Genomic DNA, 10,516 nt, shown 5'->3' on the forward strand with positions numbered 1-10,516 from the left:
CAGAGAATCAAGGAATGTGGTTCTCAAAGTATGTTCCTCGAGGTCTCAAGTTTCCTCAGAGTACCTTGGGGAGTATCAGTGTGTGTGCGTGCGTGCCCATGTGTCTATGGAAATAGCTCTGTGGGTCAGTCTGCCTGGGTAGATTGTGTAGGAAGCTGGGAGTCTGCACGTATTGGTTTATGGTGTGCAGCTGGCTATCTAGATCTATGTATGGAGTTGGGTGTCTCAGACTTGTGTCCATGTGTCAGTGAAGACGTTTGCACAACCACACCTGGGTGTATCATTGCACATAACTGCCTGGTTGTGCATCAGGGGCACCAGCGCCCCTGGGGGCAGCTCCGCCCCACTCTCTCCTGCAGCCTCGGGTGACTCCCAGACCCAGGGGCTTCTGGGTGAGGCCCTTCCATTCATCGCTTTCTTTGCACCCCACACACCCCCGAGAGGCAGATGTCAAGGTCCCATGTTTCAGAAGCGAAACCCAAGGCTCAGAAGGAGGAAATGACCAGTTCAATATGACAAAGCCAACAAGAGGCAGAAGAACCAGGGCTCAAAACCAGGTTTAGCTGTAAACCCATGGCCTCAACACCACCTCGGATGCCTCCCTAAGCCCACACTCTCTGGCCCTGCAACCTGGTCCTTCAAGGTCAGACCCAGGGACCCAGGGAGCAAGGAAACTCTCTCCTACCTTCAGAGTGGCCTCACTGAGGCTCAGAGAAATTAAGTCACTTGGCCTAGACTGCACAGCACAGAGGCAGGACTAAACTGGGTCCTCCAACCAAGCCCCAGGCCTAGGCTTGAGAGAGGAGACTCCCAGCTCAAACCCCCCACCCCACTCGCAGCAGTGGGCTGCCAGCTCTCTTGCCGACAAAATTCTGTCACTAAAAAATGTTTGGGGGGGTGGAGGGGAGGGGCTGTGCTAATCCATTGCTCCCTTCTCTCCTGTCTGTCTTATCCCCACAGCCCAGAAAGTGAAGTCAGGGGAGGGGGAGGAAATGTAGGCCGAGTATGGAGACAAGAGAGGGTGTGGGAGAAGGTCTCCCTCCAGGCCCCTCTTTCCAGAGGACCAATAGTAGCCAAGTCCCTGCCACTGCCAGTCACAGACTTTAGCTCACTGACCCTCACAACAACTAAGAACAGCTATTATCCCATTGCAAAGATGAGAAAACTGAGGCTTGGAGAGAAGTATCTTGCTCCAGGGTGATTCCTCCCAGGAACCTGGGGTTGGAGAGGGTCTAGACCACGGTTCTGTGGGAGTTGAGAAGAGGGCTGGTCCCAGGAGAGGAACACGACTCTGAGCCCGCCCTACGAAACTTGTCTTCGAGGGTCTGAGGCCCGGACCGGTCCTGCCTCTGGAGTTCACCACTGCTGCCTTCCCTGAGAAAACTGCGGGCTGTGAGACTGGATTGGAGAAGGTGAGGTCTCTGCAGCAGCTACGTGGAATGCAAATCCACCTGACAGATGTGCGGTTGGATGGGCAGTCCAACAGGCATTAGGAGCATGGTCTGAAGGAGGGTGGCTGCATACAGCCCTGCAGTCCCCCACCGTGATGAGAGGGGCACCCCCTGGGCTCAGGCAATGCAGTTGGCCTGCTCGCCCATGGCTGACCTGCTGGAAGGTTCGACGGGCACTGAGGCAGAGAATTAGGTAGCTGAGGAGTTCCACCCATTGCCTCTGGGAGCAGCCTTCAAGGATGCTCACCGTGCACCCCACGCTGTGCTAAGCCTTGCATATCTCGTTCCACTTTCTCCTCGAAGCCCCATGGGGCGAAAACAATTGTGATGTTCACTTGACAGTGAAGACTCTGCTCTCTGTTGTTCCTCCTGTCCTGCTGGCCAGCGCTGCTCTGCCTCAGATGCCCCCTGTTGGCCTCTGAGTGCCCCAGACCCCACGCCAGGCAGACCTTGACCCTGGGCACTGACGGATGGACAGGGGGCTCTATTATGGCTTTGACTGCAGGGCAACCCCTGGGGCTTGACTGGAGAATGGAGCCGGCCCCCGGATTGCTCATCCCTTTTGGTCTTCATCCCTTGCATGGCAGACCCTCCTAGGACCCTGCCCGCCTGGGAAGAGCTAAGAAGGAGCTGCGAGACAAGCACAAAGGACCCAAAGCTGGGGGAGGGGGTTCGTCAGCTGTGCCTGGGAAATCAGGAGAAGCCTCCTGGAGGAGGGAACAGCCAGAACAAGTGCTCAGCGGTTGGAGCCTCAGAGGACCAGGGAGGCGGGGCACACCCAGGTTAAATTCAGGGTCCAAAGGCCAGAGACAGCAGGAGGTGAGATGCCCACACTGGGCATGCCAGGGGTCAGTCAGGCCCTTGGCAGTGACAGGACAACTGACACATCCCATACTCTGATTTAGCTGAGAATAAAGTGAGCACACTGTGAGATTTTGAGTAATAGAGAGGAGTATATGTAAAGTACCTATTTGTGGCCTAAAGAGGAATAATAAAAACCAAAAACCTCTGTATCCGCTCCCTAGGTTACAAAAATGTACCAAAAACGTATATTTTCAATTCCTTGGAGCCCTTGATGTGCCCCACCATGGTCCCAGAAGCCCGTTTCTTCATTTGAAAAACTCTGATTCAAATCGGAGCCAAATCTGCAACGAAGTGAAGTGCAGGAAGTTCTAAGCACAGAATCAAGCAAGAACGGGCCCAGTGGCAGGGGGCTGGCCCCTCGTGCATCTCCTGTCTGCACGGAACATCCAGGTGCCTTTCTGTGTGCAGCACCCCACTTTCACTCCTTACCTCCCTTGGGGCGCTTTGCTATTAAATCCCCAACACAGACCAGAAGCTAGTTTGAATTTTGCTTCTGAACCTGCAGTCACCCATCAGGCCACGAGGTGGCCACCGGGAGTCAGGCAGGTGACAGCTGAAGCATCAGTTAAGCTCAAGAAACAATGCAGAGATGGGGCAGGCTTCAGATCATGGCCAGAGAAGGAAGGAGGGAAGAAACTCTCCTTCTGGGAGGCTTCTGTGTACCAGGCCCTGTGTGAGCGCTTTACAAGGATGATACCATGCATTCCTCGGCATTCCCATCTTACAGAACAGAAAAGTAGGCTCAGAGATGTTAAGGAACCTTCCCGAGGCCACACAGCTAGGAAATGGCAAAGTTGCGATTTGAACCAGAGCTGGGGCAGTGACAGAGACAAAGGGGGAGGAAAACAAGGGGAGGTGGGAGGGGGGAAATAGCAGCCTTTTCTTGAGCCCTTGCTTCAGCGACTTCCAGCCTTGTCTGTCCGTCTCACTGATTCCTCACACTCACCTATGAGGCAGTTACTGGCACTACCTCCATTTTACTGATAAGGAAACTGAGGCTCAGGGAGTCTTTGTATCCTCAGTGCCCTAGCTCCTGGGGAATCAACCCTCCCTGAGCCCAGAGGGAGGAGCGCAGGGGTGAACAGAGGACTGCAAGGCACCCCCCACAGTCCAGCCTGGCCCCTTCTCCTCTACCTCTCCTTCAGTACCCAGAGAAGCCTCGTTCCCCAGGCACATAAAGGGGGGCTCCCTCACCAGTGCAAGATCCAGCTCCACCCTCAGTGTATGCTGGTCCTTGTGGATGCTTCCAGAACAGGGGATGCAGGTCACAGTTGGGAGCCCCAGATTCAAGGGTATTTCATTCTGATCATTTCAATCCCTGGGGCCTACCAATGGGGGGCAACTGATCTGGTGGGGGCCTGGGGCTCTGAGGGTATCCCATCCCATCAAGCTTCAGAGAACGGGGTAAGTGCGATGATGTCAAGTTCCAGTCCCAGCTCTGCCAACTGCCGGCCATGTGACCTTGGGCAAGTCACTTAACCACTCCAAGCCTTGGTTTCTTTGTAGACAGAGGGACAAGCATAGAGCCATCATGAGGGTCACATGAGCAAGTGAACCAGGCACAGGGTTCAGCCAACCTCAGGTGCTCAAACAGTGAGGCTAAGATTATTCATGGGCGCTCCTCACTCTGCCTACCGAGGAAGCTAACTCAGCCCAGAACACTGAACCAAGAGGAGCCCAAGGGCCTTGAAGGCGGTGGTTGGGGGGTGGCCCTTAGCACTGACAATGGCAAGGCTCCCCCTACCCCTTTAGGCCAGGGAAGCTTCCAGGAGCTGGGTTTCCTGTGACACCAGGCTACCTTTCCCCATGCTCGGAGGCTGACAGACACCTGGGCCTCCCATGACCTCAGGGGCCACACCAGAGGAGGCATCGAGGCACAGACAGTCAGCCAGGCCTGAGTCTCATGGCACAAGTTACAGGGATGCTGGTAGTTATGCTATCTGAGCTCTTGGCCATGAGCACATGCCTGGCCCCCTCTGGTGCCACACACACAGAGGGGAACCCCCTCCAGTTCACCCACAGCTGGAACTGGGAAGCTGTGCCGCAGGGCCAGGCAGTGGGGTACTTCATAAGCAACAGAGGTCAATTGAAAAAGTGAATTACTGGTGCTGAGTTACTAATAAGCAAACAATCAAGTTATACCCACCACAAAAATGACCACAAACAGAGCGACTGTGACAAGAGCAGAAACCTGGAGTCATGCTCCGCAAAGCAAAGTGAAGCTGCAACTCTGGAAGAAAGCAGCTTACTACAAGGTGTCTTGTTGCTTATAAAATACTCTGCCAACAATGAACAATAATGATAATAGTGATGATGACCAGGACAATAACGATAGCTACTGAGTACTGGGTACTTATCATAGGCTAGTGCCTTCAGATATGATCTCATTTCATTTTCACTCAAAGTATTGTCACCCCCATTCTACAGATGAGGACGCTGAGGCTCTGAGAGGTGAAGGAGCTTGTTCCAGGTCACAGAGCTAGTGAGTGGCAGATCCTGAGAGCAACTTACCACTGTAAACAAGCAACTGCCTAGAAGGAAGGCCAGGACAGACAGGAAAAGTCCCAAATATTTTGCAACTCTGCCTTTCTGAGGGGTGGAGCGGGCTTCACCGGACCAGGCTCCAAGCCAAGGAGTGCCTTGGAATGGCCTGAGAGACAGAGAAGGAGGCCGCATCCCAGGGCAACAGGAGTGAGGATTCAACAGCAAGGCCGAGAGGTGTGGCCTGTCTTAAGCTGCCTCCCAGGTGCTGGCCAGCAGGTTGGCTCATACAGGCCAGGACAAGAGAAGCAGGGAGAAAGGGAGACTGACAGCCAGAAAGCCACCCTCCCTGTCATGGCTAGCCCCATCTATCACAGGCATGGTCTGTGCCTCTTCCATCATTGCCTTGTGCAAAGGGAACGGCGGAACTCAGGGTGGTCAGCCACTTGCTAAGTTCACACAGCCATTTGGCACAGATGGGAAGATGGGGAAGGGAAGAGAGAAGGGTGGGTCCATTTTCACAGATTAAAAGCCCCCCATACCAGGAGAGTCCAGGGAAGAAATTTTGTAGATTAGGAGCCTAGAAAGTTGATGAACATCAGGCAGGTCAGGAGAAGAAGCAGGAAGAAGTAGGCATCATCCATGGGCAGGGCAGATATAGAAGCAGGTGCAGGAACTGGGCTGGAAGTCTGGACTGGGACCCCTGGGAGCCTGGCCACACTCCCTGAGGCCTTTCCAAATCACTGGGAAAGGTGGGCACCTGTCTCAGAGGTGACTCCTAAAGCCACAGCACTGCTCAAGAGGGGGCCTGGCAGGCAGCACCATTGCATGGAGGGCTCTACTAACACCAAACAGGAAGAATATTAAGACAACTACTGAGATTTTTTTTCCCTGGAGTTTTTACTTTATATTAATTGGCTGCTGTGTTGTTTGGTACAAGGTTTATGATTATTTTATCTTTCTCAGGGAATGTATCTTTCTTCATTAGCTAATGTCTATCTCTGTCCTGTTCAATGCTTTTGGTACTGAATTCTACTTTGATAATAATGTTGGTACTCCTACATTGTTTTTTTTGTGTGTGCCTTAACCTACTATCTTTGTCTCTGTCCAGCCCTTTATTTTATAATCTTTCTTTGTTCTTTTTTGGTTATATCTTATTTTTTTTTAAGTGTGTAACTGGAGTTCATTTTTATTTTTGTTATATCTGATACATACACAAAACTTATAACTGATATAAGTTGTGAAGCATAATAAGATAAACACCTGTGAACCCAACTAGAGCATTACGTAAGATAGAAACTAGGACACTACCAAGACCACTGAGTCTTCCTGAGTATTCCAGCCCATCCCTCTCCTACCTCATCCTGAAGATAACCATTATCTTGTATTTTGTGCTTATCATTGCCTTGCTTTTTTTTTTTTTCATTGCCTTGCTTTAAAAATAAAAACTAATTCCTGATCCCATAAAATTATTGTTCAGTTTTCCATGTTTTTGAACTTTATGCTAGTAATATACTATGCATAGTCTTCTACTAGTTCCAATTTTTACTCAATATTATAGCCAACATTCATCCACATTCTCGCTTGTGACCATTATTCGTTGCTATCTAATATTCCATTTAAATTTTCCTATTGCAGATATTTGGGTTTTTCCAATTTTTCATTAAAACAAACAATGCTGCAATGAAAGTCCATCTACATGGCTTCTAACGCACACATACCAGAGTCTTTACAGAATATAACCTGGTGGGGAGTTGCTGGGTTGCCAGGATATGCACAGGGTCAGCTGTGTCAGACAAAGTCTGTATCTTCCATGGTGATTTTACTATTTATACTCTCACCAGCAATTAAGAAGAGTTCCCATTGCTCCCCATCCGTGACAGTACTTATCGATTTGGATCTGCCCCAAAGGATTAGTGAGGTTGAGCATCTTTTCATATGTTTATTCTCCATCTGTGTTTTCTCTTTTGTGAAATGCCTATTTACATCTTTCACTCAATTTTCTTTTGGGTTGTTTGTCTTTTTCTTATTTATTTCTAGGGTTTTTTAAAAATATATATATTCTAGATACAAATCCTTCACTAGTTTTATGTGCTACAAATAATTTTTTCCAGCTTGTGGAATAGAAGTTCTTCATTTTAATGTAGCCTGATTCATCATACATTTATGGTTTGTGCTTTTTTTTGTGTGTCTTATTTACAAAATCCTTCACTACCTGAATCAGAAAGATATTCTCTTACATTTTTTCTTCAATTTTAAAGTTTTGACTTTCACATTTAAAATTTTAACCCATTAAGAATTTAGTTTGGAGGGCTTCCCTGGTGGCGCAGTGGTTGAGAGTCCGCCTGCCAATGCAGGGAACACGGGTTCGTGCCCCAGTCAGGGAAGATCCCACATGCCGCGGAGCGGCTGGGCCCGTGAGCCATGGCCGCTGAGCCTGTGCGTCCAGAGCCTGTGCTCCGCAACGGGAGAGGCCACAACAGTGAGAGGCCCGCGTACCGCAAAAAAAAAAAAAGAATTTAGTTTGGAGTACAGGTGAGATAAGGATCCAACTTCATATTTTTCCATATGAATAATCAAGTAGCCAGGCACCTTACATCAAATAGTTAATACTTTTCCAGTCATCTGAAAAGCCAATTCTATCGTATGTCAGCTTTCTACACATGTGAACTTTTATTACTGTTGCACTGGTCTATTGGTCTAATCCCATGCCAATACCACGTGATCTTAACTACTAACACTTGATATTAAGTCTTGATTGCATTTAGGCATGTTTAACCACCATTTCTTCTTCAGGAGGGTACGGCTAGTCTTGGGCTTTTGTTCTTCCACTTAGAATCAGCTTGTAAAGTACTTTTAAAAATCCTATTGGGGTTTTTATTGGAATGACAATTACTCTATAGATCAATATGTGGAGAACTGAACAGGATAAATCTCCCTGTTTATTAGGTCTTCTCTGACGTCTTTCAATAAGGTTGTAACATTTTCTGCAACAGGTCTTGCACATCTTTTATTAGATTCATTTTTAGATTCCTTACTTTCTGTTGCCATTCTAAATGTTGTCTTTTTCTGAATTGTTTTATAAGTATAGAGACGAGCAATTTAGTTTTGAATATTATCTTATATCCTGCCACCTTCATAAACTCATTAATCCTAATAATATCTTGGTATATTATTTTGGATTTTTTAATGTAGATACTCATCTCACCTGGAAATGATAGTTTTGTTTCTTTCTAATCATTATTCTTCTTTCCTTCCTTTTCTTCTCCTTGTTCTTTTAAAAATATTAAACCCATTGGCTAGGACTTCCAATAAAATGTTGATTATGAGGATATTAAGATCCTTATCGTGTTTTGTTAAGGATAATCCTTTTTACTTTTTATTAATAAGTACGATTTTGCTAAATTTTGTAAGTTAAGAAAATTCCCTTATTTTCCTAGGAAGGTAAGAATTTTAATCATGAAAGAATGTTGATTTTGATTAAATGCTTCTTCTACATAGATCTTCTCCTTTAACCTGTTAATGTCACTGCACATATTTACAATTTAATATATAGTAATAATTTTATAGAACATGTAATACATGCTAATATGTAACATAATATCTACTATACACAATATAATAATATATAATATAGTAATAATATTATATTAACATATAATATATATTAATGTTAAACCTCATTAGGTCCATGGTATAAACCTGGTTTGGTCATGATTTTTAAATATCTTGTTGGATTCAGTCTTCTACTCTTCCTTGATGTTTGCATTTAGGCACATGAATGAGGTTGTCCTGATTTGAATAATAGTTATACTGATTTCTCAAAGTGAGGTGATAAGTGTTCCCTTTTTTCTATTCTCTGGAAGAGTTTGTATAAAATTGTAATATCTGTTCTTTGAGTGTTTGAAATCATCTGGGCTTGATGTTTTCTATGTGGGATTAGCAACCTATTTAATTATGTTTAGTGGTTATGGGACTATTCAGGATTTTTTTTTTCTTAAGCCAGTTTTGATAAGTCATGTGTTCCAGAGAATCTGTGCATTTTGCCTGTTTTAAAATTTATTTAGTACAAAGTTATATAAAATATTCTTTTTATCTTTTTAATCTCTGCTCTAGCTGTAGCAATATTTCCTTTCTCATCCTTAATATTATTGATTTATGCCTTTAAAAAATTCTTTTTAAACTTTGCCAGATGTTTATCTACTTTATTAGTCTTTCAAAGAATTAATTTTGGCCTTGATTCCCTCTACTGTATCTTTATTTTTCTATTTTATTAATTTATGATATTCTTTCCTTTTCTTTCATTGAGTTTTTATTCTTTTCCTATTTTTGTAAGTTGGATGCTAGGCTAATTGTCAGCTTTCTTTTTTAAAAATATAAGCATTTAAGGCTCTAAATTTCCCTCAAACTACCACTTACACTGCATTACAAAAGTTTTGATATGCACCATTTTCATTCATGAGGGCTTTAAAATTTTCCAGTGTGATTTTTTTCTAACTCACAAACACATGGAAAAATTTTTACTCATTGTTTTATCATTGATTTTTAACCTAGTTGCACTGCAGGTTACAGAAGCATGATCTGTATACCGGATATTATAATTTACTAAGAATTGTATTATGTTCTAGTATGTGGTCACTTTTTATACATTTCCCTTGTGTGGATGAAAACATTTGTATTCTCTAATTGTTGGATTCAGGATTTTATCTACATCCATTTGTTCAAGTTTGTTAATTGTGTAGTCAAAATCTTCTATATCTTAATTTTTTCTTTGTTTGACATAGCAATAACTACAAGAGATATGCTGAAATCTTCCATAATAATCATGGATTTACCAATTTTTCTCTGTAGTTCTGTCCATTCTTCCTTTGTATGTTTTGAGGCTATTTTATGAACTGAATTGTTTTACCTTCCAGTTTCATTAAAACTTTTATCATTATTAGGAACTCTCTTTATCTTTTATAATATTTAACTTAATGACTATTTCTTTTTTTTTTTTTTTGCGGTACACGGGCCTCTCACTGTTGTGGCCTCTCCCGTTGCGGAGCACAGGCTCCGGACGCGCAGGCTCAGTGGCCATGGCTCATGGGCCTAGCCGCTCCACGGCATGTGGGATCTTCCCCGACCAGGGCACGAACCCTTGTCCCCTCATCGGTAGGCGGACTCTCAACCACTGCGCCACCAGGGAAGCCCTACTGACTATTTTTTTGATAGTAATAAAGCCACTCCAGCTTTCCTTTGGTTGATATTCTTTTCTCATGAATCATTTTGGTTTTTGTTTGTTTTAATATTTATTTATTTATTTATGTGGCTGTGTCAGGTCTTATTTGCAGCACACGGGATCTTCGTTGCAGCATGGAGGACCTTTTGTTGAGGCATGTGGGCTATAGAGCACGCGGGCTCAGTAGTTGCAGCGTGCGAGCTCCAGAGCGTGAAGGCTCAATAGCTGTGGCACGTGGGCTCTCTAGTTGTGGCGTGCGGGCTCTAGAGGGTTCAGGCTTAGTTGCCCCGTGGCATGTGGGATCTTAGTTCCCCAACCAGGGATTGAACCCGTGCCCCTGCATTGGAAGGTGAATTCTTAACCAGTGGACTACCAGGGAAGTCCCCTCATGTATCATTTTGAATGCCTTTATTTTCAGCCTTTTGGTGTCCTTCTATTTTAGGAGTGACTTTTGTACACAACATACAGCTGGATTTTTAAAATATTTAATATTTCAAAT

The sequence above is a fragment of the Neophocaena asiaeorientalis genome, unplaced genomic scaffold, assembly GCF_003031525.2.
Source record: "Neophocaena asiaeorientalis asiaeorientalis breed wild unplaced genomic scaffold, Neophocaena_asiaeorientalis_V1.1 scaffold78, whole genome shotgun sequence".
Lineage (NCBI taxonomy): Eukaryota > Metazoa > Chordata > Mammalia > Artiodactyla > Phocoenidae > Neophocaena > Neophocaena asiaeorientalis.